The following is a 17933-nucleotide window of genomic DNA, read 5'->3' on the forward strand; positions in this document are numbered from 1 at the left end:
TGACTTCCGGGTTACTTGCAGGTGGGTCTCGCCTCGGCGAGTGACAGCACATGACAAGCACACGCTTGCTTCAGCACTGAAATATGGGCGGCTGCATCACCCTGTTCTCGTTGCAGTCATCTTCAGGGCAAGGATCTGGCTGCCCCAGGAATGGGCCAAGAAGTGGCCCACTGCTGGAGAAGCACCAAGTCCAAGAAAGAAGGCTTGCCTGCCACTAGTATTAGGTGTGGCGAGGTAGGTCGAAACCGGTACTGGCTGCGTGGCGTTTTATGCCGAGAGGTTGCGTGCCCGACCGCTCTGCCCTCTGCTAAAATTGATATCTCCTGCTTCTGGAGGTGGAAGAGAAATGCTAACATCAGCCACCTGAGCTATTGAAATAATTCAACGGAGACAAGCGAAAATTAGTACCAGACTGGGTCTCCAACCCGGATTTCACGCTTTACTCTAGCGCTCACTGTAATCGCCCCTGCATTCGGGGCACGCTTCCGTACAACCCAAATTACCAGGTTGCCACACACTATTTCTCTGGCACTCTCTGACCGCCATCCTCGTTGCTCGCGGCGTTTAGCGGGTTATCTAGCCGGCCACTGTGGCCGAGCGGTTCTAGGCACTTCAGTCCGGGACAGCGCAGCTGCTACGATCGCAGGTTCGAATCCTACCTCGGGCATGGATGTGTGTGATGTCGTTAGGTTTAAGTAGTTCTAAGTCGAGAGGACTGATAAACTCAGATGTTAAGTCACATAGTCCTTAGAGCCATCTGAACCATTTGAACCATGATAACTACAAGAGATCAGACCTGCGGTGCATCCACACTGAAGATGTCATGAAATGTCGTCATAGCGCGGAGACATCCGAAAGAATAAATACCAGACATACAATAGTAATATTTATCACTGATGAATAATACAGCTTCAGCTGTACGATAATTCTTTATTTCTGATCTAAATAGTTTCACGGCGTCAGAGCCCCATCTTCAGGGATACAGATTTATAATTTATTTCAAACCACAAGCAGTAAATGACCCAACATTCTTTGTCCCATTGTGATAACATGAAGCAGAATGAAGTGAACACCATCTAGAGACAGGAAAACTAAGGCTTATTAAAATTCGTGACAGCGTGAGGTCCGAAGTGATCGTTTAGACGAGTTCGTGTAGGTGTTCACTGCGGACCTCATGTTCTCACGACGATTGTTTAACAATTTTTTGACAATGGGACAAAGGATATTGGGTCATCTGCTACATATAAATCTGTATGCCTCAAGATGTAGCTCTGACGCCGCGAAACTAGTTGGTTCAGAAATGAAGATTTGTCAGTTAGCTGGAGCTTATGCACGATGGTTCAGTTCTGCCGCTGTGGATGCCCCCAGTACTATTTTTGCAGTAATTTTTATACAGGTTCCGGGCCCACTTATTGAGCTGAAGCTCTGTTTCCAGCCACGCTCTGGACGACAAACCTGGGGCCTCGAGGCGTAGAAGCTGCCCGGCTCGTCCTGCAAGAGCTTCTATTGCTTTGTTGCCTTATCTCGGTGCTTTGCCTATTATTCCTCATGCTGTATAAAAAGCCTCGTTGATGCAAGGGACGTGTCCTCCGTTTGCCTTCAACTGCTGCGGCTGGACTGCTAGTTTCTGTGGTAACGCCCAAAAAATGTGGTGGCGTTACATTATGCACCTTTCTGGAAGACCTGCCCCCCGGATCTCTGTCCTTGACCGGTTTGCAACAGAGCCCAGCATACATGGACACAATGCACAATATTCACAGTTTTTTCCTTCTTAACCATTCAGCGGATTGAACCGCAAATTTCGGACGCTGAAAAATACTCTATAGTTTGATTCTTTAGATCCTGCCTTAAAACTAGTCTATCATAATTTAGTAATTATGAGGAGAGGGCTGAGATGTAAGAGAGTAATCAGGAAGAATCAGTGCTTATAGAAGTGGGATAAGAAAGTATTAAAGAAGAAAGAGATAGGCCTAAAGTTACCTCAGGCTATAGATACTGTGATAACTAATAGTTCAGCAGGAAGCTCAATTGAAGAGGAATGGACATCTCTAAAAAGGGAAGTCATTGAAGTTCGGTAGAAAATCATGGGTACAAAGAAGGTAACTGCAAAGAAACCATTGGCAACGTAAGAGGTATTCAGTTGGTCGATGAAAAGATTAACTACAAAAATTTTCAGGGATATTCAGGAACACAGAATTACAAGTCACTCTGGAATAAAATAAACAAGAAGTACAGGGAAAGCTAGGCCGAAATGGGCCAATGAGAAAATGTGGAGAAACTGAAATGATTGTTGGAAAGACTAACACAGCATTGGTGAAATTAAGAGTGCGATAGGAATTCCGCTGTTAAATGCAGAGGAGAGAGCGGAGAGGCGGAAACAGTACATTCATGGCCTCCATGAGAGAGAAGACTTATCTGATGACATGAAAGAATTAGAAACAGGAATCGATGGTGAAGATATAGCGGACCTAGTTTTAGAATAATGATTTAAAAGAGTTTTGGAGAACTTAATGTCATATTAGGTAGAAGAGATAGAGAACATTCCATCAGAACTTCTAAAATCATTGTGTCAGTGGCAACAAAACCACTACTAACGTTGTTGTATAGAATGTGTGAGACTATTGATATACGAGTACCATCATACTTTGCAAGAACCGAGAAGCAGAGCGGTATATTTCAGCAATCATTTCATGCGGGAAATGTTCTCGTTCTTCTTATCACCTCATATAAAGTAAATATCTCGAATTTTCTATCACAACCTGTTGTTTTTGTTGTTGTTGTTGTGGTCTTCAATCCAGAGACTGGTTTGATGCAGCTCTCCATGCTACTCTATCCTGTGCAAGCTTCTTCATCTCCCAGTACCTACTGCAACCTACATGCTTCTGTATCTGCTTAGTGTATTCAGCTCTTGGTCTTCCTCTACGATTTTTACCCTCCACGATACCCTCCAGTACTAAATTGGTTTTCTCTTGACGCCTCAGAACATGTCCTACCAACCGATCCCTTCTTCTAGTCAAGGTGTGCCACAAATTTCTCTTCTCTCTAATTCTGTTCAGTACCTTCTCATTAGTTATGTGATCTTCCCATCTAATCTTCAGCATTCTTCTATAGCGCCACGTTTCGAAAGCATCTATTCTCTTCTTGTCCAAACTATTTATTGTCCACGTTTCACTTCCATACATGGCCACACTCCATACAAATACATTCAGAAAGGACTTACTGACACTTAAATCTATACTCGATGTCAACAAATTTATCTTCTTCAGAAACGCTTTCCTTGCCATAATCAGGTATTTTGCTCCCCAAATAGCTAAACTCATCTACTCATTTCCTAATCTAATACCCTCAGCATCACCCCATTTAATTCGACTACATTCCATCTTCCTCGCTCTGCTTTTGTTGATGTTCATCTTGTATCCTCCTTTCAAGACACTGTCCATTCCGTTCAGCTGCTCTTTCAGGTCCTTTGCTGTCTGTGACAAAATTACAATGTCATCGGCGAACCTCAAAGTTTTTATTTCTTCTCCATGCATTTTAATTCCTACTCCGAATTTTTCTTTTGTTTCCTTTCCTACTTGCTCAATACACAGATTGAATAACATCTGGGATAGGCTACAGCCCTGTCCCACTCCCTTCCCAACCACTGCTCCCCTTTCATGCCCCTCGACTCTTATAACTGACATCTGGTTTCTGTACAAATTGTAAATAGCCTTTCGCTCCCTGTATTTTATCCCAGCCACCTACAGAATGTGAAAATCCCAGTCAACATTATCGAAAGCTTTCTCTGTGTCTACTAATTACCTACGGCGTTCATATAGAGTGCACCTTACTTTCGTAACTTCTGATGACGTATCAACAATTTCAAAGCTACTCTTTCGTAAAACCTCCGGGACTTCAGATCTTACGTGACGTTCAGACATAGGAAACGAAGGAGTGTTTCCCTTTTCTCGGCTGCGTTTTAGTAATGGCTAATAGTCGCGGAGCTCAGGGTATTGGAAACACTGCTCCTTCATTTACCCATAGCGAATAGTAATGTGAGAATCAGGTTTATAATGCTAAAATAGCAGCAGTTACGATAGTCGGTTGCTTCTGATGACACCGACGGGGTACGAGACGAAGAACATATTTTGTAGAAAAATATTCGTCCTGGTAAATCCGGCACACAAAGCCAATTACTGCATTTGTAATTACTAAAAATTTAGTGCTGCTGACCACATCAAACGAGATCGATGCAAACTAGACACTATTGATCATCTGACGAGATCGATACAAATTAGACATTATTGCTTTCTTAATAATTAATACTAAAAGATGTTACAAAACCACCGAAGTACGTACGTAACTAGAGAGTTTAAAAGATTTTGCTATTGTTGCTAGTGCATTTCTATGTCCATGTTTAGTTGTGTGACTCTTAATGAATTGTTCCTGCAACCATGTCGTCAGGCTTTTGTCAGGTGTGGGCACTGGCCGCCGAATTTTCATTCCGATTCCCACACTATAATTAAAGTGTGAGGTATTCCAAGAGGTTAGCCAACATTCCCGCTAGAAGATTAAAATATTAGTGGCTATCCGGTTTATTTCAATGTGCTATTAGTATCGCTGGTTTGCTTACACGCGACGCAGCTGGTAATCACCAGTAATGCCTCTGCGGTAAGTGCCACGGACACACTGTTAATTACATTCCTAATTAGTAACACGACCACGGGCGCGTTACAAAGTGATTTAGCGAAACCAAAAGGTACGTAAATCTGTATGACTCCACGTGGATTTAAAGCCTTCTCCCGAATACAAGTCTAGTGGTTCAACAACTGCAGAGTCACATTCGATGAATTATAAGTGGCTTAAATTTCTAAAAAGGAAATCTGCCACTGGTGTACTTATTCACACGAAAACTGTTATGGAGTGGATAGGGTTGTGCCAAATCTGGCTCATTTAGGAACTGTACGTTCCACTTTTTCTTTTTCCTATACTACAAATCCAACGATAAACAAAAACCCCAGTGCATAAGTGATTAAAGCAAACAATCACTAAAGAGCCAAAGAAGCTGGTACACCTGACTAATATCGTGTAGGGCCCGCGCGAGCACGCGTAAGTGTCGCAACACGACGTGGCATGAATTGGATTAACGTCTCAAGTAGTGCTGGAGAGAACTGACGCCATGAATCCTGCAGGGCTGTCCGTAAATCCGCAAAAGTAAGAGGGGGTGGAGATGTCTTCTGAACAGCACATTGCAAGGCATCCCAGACTTACTCAATAACCTTTATGTCTGGGTTGTTTGGTATCCAGCGGAAGTGTTGAAACTCGTAAGAGTGTCCCTGGAGCCACTCCGTAGCGAAACATCAAATCACCGACATCGCTGCGAACGCAAAAAGATCCTGCAAGAACGGGACCAAAGATGACTGAAGAAAATGGTTCAACGTAACATAAGTGCCACCCTTCGACAAATTGCTGCAGATTTCAATGGTGGGCCATCAACATGTGTCAGCATCAGAATCATTCAACGAAACATAATCGATGTGAGCTTTCGGAGCCGAAGGCCCACTCGTGTAACATTGATGACTGCACGACACGAACATTCACACTTCGCCTGAGCCTGTCAACACCAGTATTGGACTGCTGATGACTGAAAACATGTTGCCTGGTCGGCCGAGTCTCGTTTCAAATTGTATCGAGCGGATAGATGTGGACGGGTATGGAGACAGCCTCATGAATCAATGGAATCTGCATATCAGCAGGGAACTGTTCAAGATGGTGGAGGCTCTATAATGGTGCAGTTGGAGTGATGTGGGACCCCTGATAAGTCTAGATACGACTCTTCAGTGTATATAAAGGTCGGAGGTGCTGTGTCCCACGGCTCGTGCGTCCACTACAACACCACGTTCAAACTCACTTAAATCTTGATAACCTGCCATTGTAGCAGCAGTAACCGATCTAACAACAGCACCAGACACTTGTCGTCTTATATAGGCGTTGCGGACCGCAAGGCGGTATTCTGCCTGTTTACGTGTCTCTTATTTGAATAAGCGTGCCCATACCAGTTTCTTTGGCGCTTCAGTATACAAGTTAACACGAAGTAATTCATTATGTCAGCGCACATAGTGCATATGAGGTGATTTTCATTCCATTCAGCAATGCAAGTGCGAATGAACTGGTTCAAGTTGCGGCTGGGGCCGAAATCGTGGTGCGAGAGATCTCTCGTTTTCAATAGCTGACGAAATCCGCAAGACATTATTTTAATATAATAATGTTTGAGGCTTGGCTCGTTTAGTTTTTGTCTCTGACCTACAAATAACGGTATGTGTTAATACAATGCAAAGTTCTACCTGTGACCTTGTGAGGTTGAACTTGAGTGTAAATAACCTGCAGATGTGCAAGTGGTTGCCATTTTAGGAAGTCTATACAGATATTCGATGTTACGTTTCGTTCATTAATACTGGATAAGAAGAAGTGGGACACATATCTGGGAATGCCTTCAGTCGACAGCTTCCGAATGAAACATATAAAGCCACAATACATTTAGAACACTATTTGCATAAAACCTGCTTGAGGTACCATACTCATTCTGGAGATCGGAAGCCAATGGGTAGCTAACGTGATGTCTTTTTATTTTATTTCTGTGACAGACGCATGTTCTGAACACTTAATTTGAATGACGGAAAGAGAAAAGCAATTTTCCTACACGTAGCTCCGTCGCAGCAAATGTAATCTACAAAGCAAACGCGTTCCGATATCGATTAAACATCGATAACAGGAGGCACAAAACCATTTACCTCTCACGTTGTGATTACTCTCATAATCACAATGTGTGATTTCTGTACACAGCTCTTCCAAACTCCCGTTACAGACAGAAGGTTGTGCAAAGGCCGTTTTCTGCAGTGTTTTGAATAAAAACTTGTCTCCGTAAAGAAAACCGTATGCTTGGTCAAGAAATAAATACAAGGAATCAGTGTGGCCCACTTACTCTCGATCTTTTAGTGAAATAACGATTAACATGCCGTGAGTTCCATCTATGTAACTTATTTATTCAATTATTCAGTCAATACCACTCCCTTACAAAAAGAATCTGAACGTGATGCGGACCATCTAAAGAGGCAGAATCAATGAGAGTGGTTTGTATCCTTTCGCCCCTACTGTTCAATCTGTTCAGCCAAGATGCAAGGACGGAAATTAAAGAAAAATTCAGGTTGAAGGAATATCAATTATAAGTCTCACTCATGGCATTGCTGTCTCAGGGAAAGTGATGAAGAATTACAGGATCTGTTGAACTGACTGAAGAGTAGGATGAGCATATAATAAGGACTGAGGAAAGCCCTAAGAAAGACGAAAGTAATGACAAGTAGCAGAAGTGAGGATAGCGAGAAACTTAACGTCAGGATTGGTGATCACAAAGTGGATGAAATTAAGGAATTCTGCTACCTAGGCAGTAAAATAACCAATGAGGGGATCACAAGCTGCGACATCGTCGCGAATAAAACAGTACCCCGTTTATGGAATAAGTTTCCTTTAATTTACTTCTATGGTCAGAACTTTTCTTAACAGATTACCGGTTTCGGTCTATAATGACCATCATCAGATCTGTTTTATAAAAAACAAAGTCCTAATGTACTGCAGCCACAGTGGCATAGTCAAATGGTAAATGCAGCAACAGCTTCAGCATCGTCAAATATATATGAATAACAATATATGCACGAGTCATGTTCTCAGTAGCACTACTGTTTTCTTATAAAACAGATCTGATGATGGTCATTATAGACCGAAACCGGTAATCTGTTAACAAAAGTTTCTGACCACAGAAAGGAAACTCAATGAGGGGATGACAAAATGGCTCTGAGCACTATGGGACTTAACTTCTGACGTCATCAGTCCTCTAGAACTTAGAACTACTTAAACCTAACTAACCTAAGGACATCACACACATCCATGCCAGAGGCGTGGTTCCAGACTGTAGCGCCTAGAACCCCTCGGCTACCACGGCCGGCTAGGGGATGACGTAAAGAGCACATTAGCACTGGCAAAATGGACATTCTAGGACAAGAGAAGTCTACTAGTATCAAGCATAACTAACCTTAATTCTGGTAATAGTGTTCTAAGATTTTACGTTTGGAATACGGCATTGTATGACACTGAGGAATGAACTCTCGGAAAAATGGAACAGAAGAGAATCAAAGCATTTGGGATACGATGCTACAAACGAATGTTGAAAATTAGATAGACTGATAAGGTCAGGAATGGGGAGGTTCCGCGCAGAATCGTACAGCAAAGGAATATGTGAAAAACACTGAGAAGACAACACTGTTAAGACATAAGGGAAAGACATTCATGGTACCAGAGAGAGCTTTAGAAGGCAAAAACTGTAGCAGAAGACAAATAGGAATACATTCAGAAAATAATTGAGGACGTAGGTTGCAACTGATACTCTGAGATGAAACGTTTGGCACTGGAGAGGGATTAGTGCGGCTCGTATCAAACCTGTTAGAAGAGAGATGACTCAGAAAAAAAGAAACCTTTTGCAGTGATGTTTTCTGCGCACTTCATGTTGTGTCTTTTTTTTCTACTGATATTATGTTGATGAAATTTATGTAAATTATTTAATAACATAGACAGCTAAAATTGTAAAACTTTCTCTCTAACGATATCGTTTACTAAAATTTCCGTATAATGCAGTCCCTAGATGTCATAACTATTTTGCTTTTGAGTAGAGGGTCTTGAGTTGAGCTGGTCGTCTTAAAAAGAAAAGCAATAACATTTCGTAATTTCTGTTGTGTAAAACAAGTCCGCACTACCTGTTAATTCAATTAGAACACCACTTATACGCGGGGTGGCTGGCTTTGCGTATCTCTCCGTAACCTGTCAGTGTGTCTGCCTGCTGTGCAGAGTTAAAATTGGTGCCCTTACCCGATAAAATTCGTAGAGAAACTCGACGTTCATAGAGCGACAGTACGGAGATTATAAAGCACCAGTTGTCGAAAATGTGTTATTTATTTAACGCAACACATTACGGGACTACATTTGGCGATTGTCACGTTCTATAAAACAGGGAAAATGTAACTCATTAATTAGCATTTCTACACATACTGACATACATGTAATGAAGATCGGTCTATACTGAAATGTTATTTTTGACTCTACCTAATAGAGAATTCATTTTGAAGTACATAACACTACATGACAGTATGGAAAGTTTTACAATATGTCTGTGTTAGTTTGTGAGTTGAAGTTTTCACCACTAGCCAGTGCCACAATCGCAGTGTTTCAGTCACTTGTGAAGGCAGAAAATTAAAATTCCTAGATGACTGACGGTGGAAAATAAAAAGGAGGGGGAAATTCAAAATAGAGGAGTTCTTCTGCCCAAACCTTGGCAAATTTACATATTGGCGATAAATTTAAAATCCAAGAACTTGTGCAAGGGCAATTGTGTTTTACCCCAGCCCCCCTCTCCCTCTCTCTAATCAACAGCAGCAAAGAACTGAATCGAACCAGGAAGTCAGAGGCAGTATTCGAAACTGTAGCGGTAGCGCGGTTCCTGACTGTAGCGCCTAGAACCTCTCGAAAACAACAGCCGGCGTAGCTCCATCCTGGCTACTCCATACATTTATGAAAAAAAATTATGTTTGCAATATTTCTAAAACTACAGGGTGTTTCAAAAATGACCGGTATATTTGAAACGGCAATAAAAACTAAACGAGCAGCGATAGAAATACACCGTTTGTTGCAATATGCTTGGGACAACAGTACATTTTCAGGCAGACAAACTTTCGAAATTACAGTAGTTACAATTTTCAACAACAGATGGCGCTGTGGTCTGGGAAACTCTATAGTACGATATTTTCCACATATCCACCATGCGTAGCAATAATATGGCGTAGTCTCTGAATGAAATTACCCGAAACCTTTGACAACGTGTCTGGCGGAATGGCTTCACATGCAGATGAGATGTTGTGCTTCAGCTGTTCAATTGTTTCTGGATTGTGGCGGTACACCTGGCCTTTCAAGTGTCCCCACAGAAAGAAGTCACAGGGGTTCATGTCTGGCGAATAGGGAGGCCAATCCACGCCGCCTCCTGTATGTTTCGGATAGCCCAAAGCAATCACACGATCATCGAAATATTCATTCAGGAAATGAAAGACGTCGGCCGTGCGATGTGGCCAGGCACCATCTTGCATAAACCACGAGGTGTTCACAGTGTCGTCTAAGGCAGTTTGTACCGCCACAAATTCACGAAGAATGTCCAGATAGCGTGATCCAGTAATCGTTTCGGATCTGAAAAATGGGCCAATGATTCCTTTGGAAGAAATGGCGGGCCAGACCAGTACTTTTTGAGGATGCAGGGACGATGCGACTGCAACATGGGGCTGTTTATTGACGAAGCCGTCCAGGTAAAAATAAGCTTCGTCAGTAAACCAAATGCTGCCCACATGCATATCACCGTCGTCAATCTTGTGCACTATATCGTTAGCGAATGTCTGTCGTGCAGCAATGGTAGCGGCGCTGAGGGGTTGCCGCATTTGAATTTTGTATGGATAGAGGTGTAAACTCTGGCGCATGAGACGATACGTGGACGTTGGCGTCATTTGGACCGCAGCTGCAACACGGCGAACGGAAACCCGAGGCCACTGTTGGATCACCTGCTGCACTAGCTGTGCGTTGCCCTCTGTGGTTGCCGTACGCGGTCGCCCTACCTTTCCAGCACATTCATCCGTGACGTTCCTAGTCCGTTGAAATTTTTCAAACAGATCCTTTATTGTATCGCTTTTCGGTCCTTTGGTTACATTAAACCTCCGTTGAAAACTTCGTCTTGTTGCAACAACACCGTGTTCTAGGCGGTGGAATTCCAACACCAGAAAAATCCTCTGTTCTAAGGAATAAACCATGCTGTCTACAGCACACTTGCACGTTGTGAACAGCACACGCTTACAGCAGAAAGACGACGTACAGAATGGCGCACCCACAGACTGCGTTGTCTTCTATATCTTTCACAGCATTTGCAGCGCCATCTGTTGTTGAAAATTGTAACTACTGTAATTTCGAAAGTTTGTCCACCTGAAAATTTACTGTTGTCCCAAGCATATTGCAACAAACGGTGTATTTCTATCGCTGCTCGTTTAGTTTTTATTGCCGTTTCAAATATACCGCTCATTTTTGAAACACCTTGTAAATACACAATGTCACTTGAATTGTATAAAATGACATCAATCATTAACAACCATATTTTCATTAGTGACTGCAAAAAATCGTTTATACACTCGTTCCCCAGCCTCGTTAGTGAATTACATTGCAAGATACAGAATGTAATCAAAGGAGGAGGCGTGTTTATAGCGATAAGAAGTGCAATAGTATCGAAGGAAATTGACGGATATCCGAAATGATTTGGGTGAAGGTCACGGTTAAAGCAGGCTCGGACATGGTAATTGGATGTCACTATAGACCCCCTGGCTCAGCAGCTGTTGTGGCTGAGCACCTGAAGGATAATTTGGAAAATATTTCGAGTAGATTTCCCCATCATGTTATAGTTCTGGGTGGAGATTTTAATTTGCCGAATATAGACTGGGAGACTCCAACGTTCATGACGGGTGGCAGGGACAAAGAATCCAGTGAAATTTTTTAAAGTGCTTTATCTGAAAACTACCTTGAGCAGTTAAACAGAGAACCGACTCGTGGCGATAACATATTAAACTTTCTGGGGACAAACAGACCCGAACTATTTGAAACAGTTAACGCAGAACAGGGAATCAGCGATCATAAGGCGATTACTGCATCGATGATTTCAGCCGTAAATAGAAATATTAAAAAAGGTGGGAAGATTTTTCTGTTTAGTAAAAGTGACAAAAAGCAGATTTCAGAGTACCTGACGGCTCAACACAAAAGTTTGGTCTCAAGTACAGATAGTGTTGAAGATCAGTGGACAAAGTTCAAAACCATCGTACAATATGCGTTAGATGAGTATGTGCCAAGCAAGATCGTAAGAGGTGGAAAAGAGCCACCGTGGTACAACAACCGAGTTAGAATACTGCTGCGGAAGCAAAGGGAACTTCACAGCAAACATAAACATAGCCAAAGCCTTGCAGACAAACAAAAATTACCCGAAGCGAAATGTAGTGTGAGGAGGGCTATGCGAGAGGCGTTCAATGAATTCGAAACTAAAGTTCTATGTACTTACTTGGCAGAAAATCCTAAGAAATTTTGGTCTTACGTCAAAGCGGTAGGTGGATCAAAACAAAATGTCCAGACACTCTGTGACCAAATGGTACTGAAACAGAGAATGACAGACTAAAGGCCGAAATACTAAATGTCTTTTCCAAAGCTGCTTCACAGAGGAAGACTCCACTGCAGTTCCTTCTCTAGATTGTCTCACAGATGACAAAATGGTAGATATAGAAAGAGACGACAGAGGGATAGAGAAACAATTAAAATCGCTCAAAAGAGGAAAGGCCGCTGGACCTGATGGGATACCTGTTCGATTGTACACAGAGTACGCGAAGAAACTTGCCCCCCTTCTTGCAGCGGTGTACCGTATGTCTCTAGAAGAGCATAGCGTTCCGAAGGATTGGAAAAGGGCACCGGTCATCCCCGTTTTGAAGAAGGGACGTCGAACAGATGTGCAAAACTATAGACCTATATCTCTAACGTCGATCAGTTGTAGAATTTTGGAACACGTATTATGTTCGAGTATAATGACTTTTCTGGAGACCAGAAATCTACTCTGTAGGAATCAGCATGGGTTTCGAAAAAGACGGTCAAGTGAAACCCAGCTCGCGCTATTCGTCCACGAGACTTAGAAGGCCATAGACACGGGTTCACAGGTAGATGCCGTGTTTCTTGACTTCCGCAAGGCGTTCGATACAGTTCCCCACAGTCGTTTAATGAACAAAGTAAGAGCATATGGACTATCAGGCCAATTGTGTGATTGGATTGAGGAGTTCCTAGATAACAGAACGCAGCATGTCATTCTCAATGGAGAGAAGTCTTCCGAAGTAAGAGTGATTTCAGGTGTGCCGCAGGGGAGTGTCAAAGGACCGTTGCTGTTGGTGGATAACATCGGAAGTTCACTGAGGCTTTTTGCAGATGATGCTGTGGTGTATCGAGAGGTTGTAACAATGGAAAATTGTACTGAAAAGCAGGAGGATCTGCAGCGAATTGACGCATGGTGCAGGGAATGGCAATTGAATCTCAATGCAGACAAGTGTAATGTGCTACGAATACTTAGAAAGATAGATCCCTTATCATTTAGCTGCAAAATAGCAGGTCAGCAACTGGAAGCAGTTAATCCATAAATTATCCAGGAGTACGCATTAGGAGTGATTCAAAATGGAATGATCATATAAAGTTGATCGTCGGTAAAGCGGATGCCAGACTGAGGTTCATTGGAAGAATCCTAAGGAAGTGCAATCCGAAAACAAAGGAAGTAGGGTACAGTACGCTTGTTCGACCACTGCTTGATTACTGCTCAGCGGTGTGGGACCCGTACCAGATGGGGTTGATAGAAAAGATAGAGAAGATCCAACGGAGAGCAGCGCGCTTCGTTACAGGATCATTTAGTAATCGCGAAAGCGTTACGGAGATGATAGATAAACTCCAGTGGAAGACTCCGCAGGAGAGACGCTCAGTAGCTCGGTACATGCTTTTTTTAAAGTTTCGAGAACATACCTTCACCGAAGAGTCAAGCAGTATATTGCTCCCTCCTACGTATATCTCGCGAAGAGACCATGAGGATAAAATCAGAGAGATTAGAGCCCACACAGAAGCATACCGACAATCCTTCTTTCCACGAACAATACGAGACTGGAATATAAGGGAGAACCGATAGAGGCACTCAGGGTACCCTCCGCCACACACCGTCAGGTGGCTTGCGGAGTATGGATGTAGATGTAGATGTAGATGAACATCCTACTGCCAGGTACCCCATATCAGCGATCTCAGCAGTCATTAGACATCCTGATAGAGCAGAATGGTGCGCTCTGCGGAACTCCAGAACTACGAACGTGGTCAGGTGATTGGGTGTCACTTACGTCATACGTCTGTACGTGAGATTCCCACATTCCTAAACATTCCTAGGTCCTCTGTTTCCGATGTGACAGCCAGTTGGAAAACTAAGGACTCGTGCAGCACAAATGCGTACAGGCCGACCTCGTCTCTTGACTGACAGAGACCGCTGCGAGTTGAAGAGGGTCGTAATGTATAATAGGGAGACATCTATCCATCCCATCACACGGGTATTCCAAACTGCATCAGGATCCACTGCAAGTACTATGACAGTTAGGCTGGAGGTGAGAAAACTTAGATTTCATGGTCGAACGGCTGCTCTTACGCCGCATAGCACGCCGGTAAATGCCATACGATGCCTCCCATGGTATAAGGACCGTAAACATTGGACGATTTAACAGTGGAAAACCGTTGTGTGGAGGGACGAATCTCGGTACACAATGTTGCGATCCCTTGTCAGGGCGAGGGTATCGTGAAAGGCTAATGAACGACATCTGCTAGCGTGTTTAGTACCAACAGTAATATTCGGAGGTGGTGGTGTTATGGTATGGTGGTGGTTTTCAAGGAGGGGGCTTGCACCTCTAATTGTTTTGGGTGGCAATAGCACTGCACAGGCTTACACTGATGTTTTAAGCACCTTATTGCTTCCCACTGTTGAAGAGGAGTTCAGGGATGGGGATTGCATCTTTCAGCACAATCGATCACCTGTTCATAATGCACGGGCTGTGGCGGAGTTGTTACACGACAATAACGTCCCTGTAATGAACTGGCCGGCAAAGAGTGCTGACCCGAATCCTAGAGAATGCCTTTGCAATGTTTTGGAACGCCGACTTCATGCAAGATTTCACCGACTGACAACGGTACTCTCCTCAGTGCAGTACTCCGTGAAGAATGGGCTGCCTTTCCTCAGGGAGTCTTCCTGCACGTGACTGAACGTATGCCTGCGAAAGTGGAAGCTGTCGTCGATGCTAAGGGTGGGCCAACACCATACTGAATTCCATCATTACCGATGGAGGGCGCCTTGAATTTGTAAGTCACTTTTAGCCATGTGTTTGGATCCTGTGTATATATCGTGGATTACAGAATATGTGTTCTGCAAAAATAGTTAAAACCAATGTTTACTTATACAATGTACTTAACGGAATAGTAATACCTAGCAGTCAGAGATGAGTTTTACGTTAAATACTAATCTGCAAGGCGTCGAAAAGGCGAAATAAAATCAACTGTTGGGTTATACACCTTTTGCCTGTTGTCCCCATATGCTAGCTGCAGACGAAAATGTTCAAAGTCCGTGTTCCCTGCCAGAGTCTCGACTTAATTATATACCGCAACTGTTCGTGTGATCTTCAGTTCGAAGATATGTTTGACGTAGCTCTATACGCTGTTTCTACCTGTGCAAGACTCTTCATCTTCGAATAACTACTGCAACATACATTTTTCTGAATCTGCTAACTGTATTCAATTCTTGGTCTCCATATACAATTTTTACGCCCCACAGTTCTCTCAGATATTAAATTGGTAAATTGGTTATCCCTTGATATCTCAGTGTATTCTATCAACCGATCTCTTCTTCTAGTCAAGATAGGCCACCAGTTACTTTTCTCCTCAGTTCTACTCATTGCCTCCATATTAGTGACGTGATCTTCCCATCTAATCTTAGCGTACTTCTGCAGAAGAAAATATCAAAACTTTCTGTTCTCTTCGTGTCTAAACTGTTTATCGTCCGCGTCTCACTTCCACACAACGCTACGCTCCACACAAATGCTACGAGAAAAGACTGACTAACATTAAATGTGTATACGATGTTAACAAAATTTTTCTTCTTCAGAAACGCTGTTCTTACCATTCCCAGTCTACATTTTATATCGTCTCTGCATCGGACAACATCAGTTAATTTGCTACCCTAAGTACTTTAATCCCTACTCCAAAATTTTCTTTTGTTTTCTTTGCCGCTTGCTGAATGTACAGGTTGAATCACAACGGGGATACGCTATAATGCCGTTTCACTCTCTTCGCAACTTCTGATTCACTGTCATAAGCCCAGAGTCAAATACGAAATAGTTATTTTCCACACAGATTAGGCAAAATGGAGTTTAAAACATGATTCTGAACTGAAATGTGTGCTATTTCCATGGCTAAACACATATGACTCAAGAAAAATACACTCCTGGAAATTGAAATAAGAACACCGTGAATTCATTGTCCCAGGAAGGGGAAACTTTATTGACACATTCCTGGGGTCAGATACATCACATGATCACACTGACAGAACCACAGGCACATAGACACAGGCAACAGAGCATGCACAATGTCGGCACTAGTACAGTGTATATCCACCTTTCGCAGCAATGCAGGCTGCTATTCTCCCATGGAGACGATCGTAGAGATGCTGGATGTAGTCCTGTGGAACAGCTTGCCATGCCATTTCCACCTGGCGCCTCAGTTGGACCAGCGTTCGTGCTGGACGTGCAGACCGCGTGAGACGACGCTTCATCCAGTCCCAAACATGCTCAATGGGGGACAGATCCGGAGATCTTGCTGGCCAGGGTAGTTGACTTACACCTTCTAGAGCACGTTGAGTGGCAAGGGATACATGCGGACATGCATTGTCCTGTTGGAACAGCAAGTTCCCTTGCCGGTCTAGGAATGGTAGAACGATGGGTTCGATGACGGTTTGAATGTACCGTGCACTATTCAGTGTCCCCTCGACGATCACCAGTGGTGTACGGCCAGTGTAGGAGATCGCTCCCCACACCATGATGCCGGGTGTTGGCCCTGTGTGAATCGGTCGTATGCAGTCCTGATTGTGGCGCTCACCTGCACGGCGCCAAACACGCATACGACCATCATTGGCACCAAGGCAGAAGCGACTCTCATCGCTGAAGACGACACGTCTCCATTCGTCCCTCCATTCACGCCTGTCGCGACACCACTGGAGGCGGGCTGCACGATGTTGGGGCGTGAGCGGAAGACGGCCTAACGGTGTGCGGGACCGTAGCCCAGCTTCATGGAGACGGTTGCGAATGGTCCTCGCCGATACCCCAGGAGCAACAGTGTCCCTAATTTGCTGGGAAGTGGCGGTGCGGTCCCCTACGGCACTGCGTAGGATCCTACGGTCTTGGCGTGCATCCGTGCGTCGCTGCGGTCCGGTCCCAGGTCGACGGGCACGTGCACCTTCCGCCGACCACTGGCGACAACATCGATGTACTGTGGAGACCTCACGCCCCACGTGTCGAGCAATTCGGCGGTACGTCCACCCGGCCTCCCGCATGCCCACTGTACGTCCTCGCTCAAAGTCAGTCAACTGCACATACGGTTCACGTCCACGTTGTCGCGGCATGCTACCAGTGTTAAAGACTGCGATGGAGCTCCGTATGCCACGGCAAACTGGCTGACACTGACGGCGGCGGTGCACAAATGCTGCGCAGGTAGCGCCATTCGACGGCCAACACCGCGGTTTCTGGTATGTCCGCTGTGCCGTGCGTGTGATCATTGCTTGTACAGCCCTCTCGCATTGTCCGGAGCAAGTATGGTGGGCCTAACACACCGGTGTCAATGTGTTCTTTTTTCCATTTCCAGGAGTGTATTTGATGATAAACCTTTAATGTTGGGTCCAAACTATTTAAAATAACCTGACCATCATGAAATGCTTGTCAAACACACTTATAGACACTCTCAGTATTATTATTTAGATATAACCTTGATGTAACAATCCCATTTTCAACATCAATTTAGCAGGGACGAAGTTAACGTATCACTAGAAAAATTCAGTCAGTGATAAGGTTTGGCATGTAATATAATAATTCTACCCGTGGTCTAGGGGTAGCGTCTCTGACTCATAATCAAAACGTCTTCGGTCCCCTGTTCGATTCCCGCCACTGCCTAAATGTTAATAAATAATCAGCATTGGCGGCCGAAGACTTTCGGCATAAGAAGTCAGCCTCATTCTGCCA

The sequence above is a fragment of the Schistocerca americana genome, chromosome 7 (genome assembly GCF_021461395.2).
Source record: "Schistocerca americana isolate TAMUIC-IGC-003095 chromosome 7, iqSchAmer2.1, whole genome shotgun sequence".
Taxonomy (NCBI): Eukaryota; Metazoa; Arthropoda; class Insecta; order Orthoptera; family Acrididae; genus Schistocerca; species Schistocerca americana.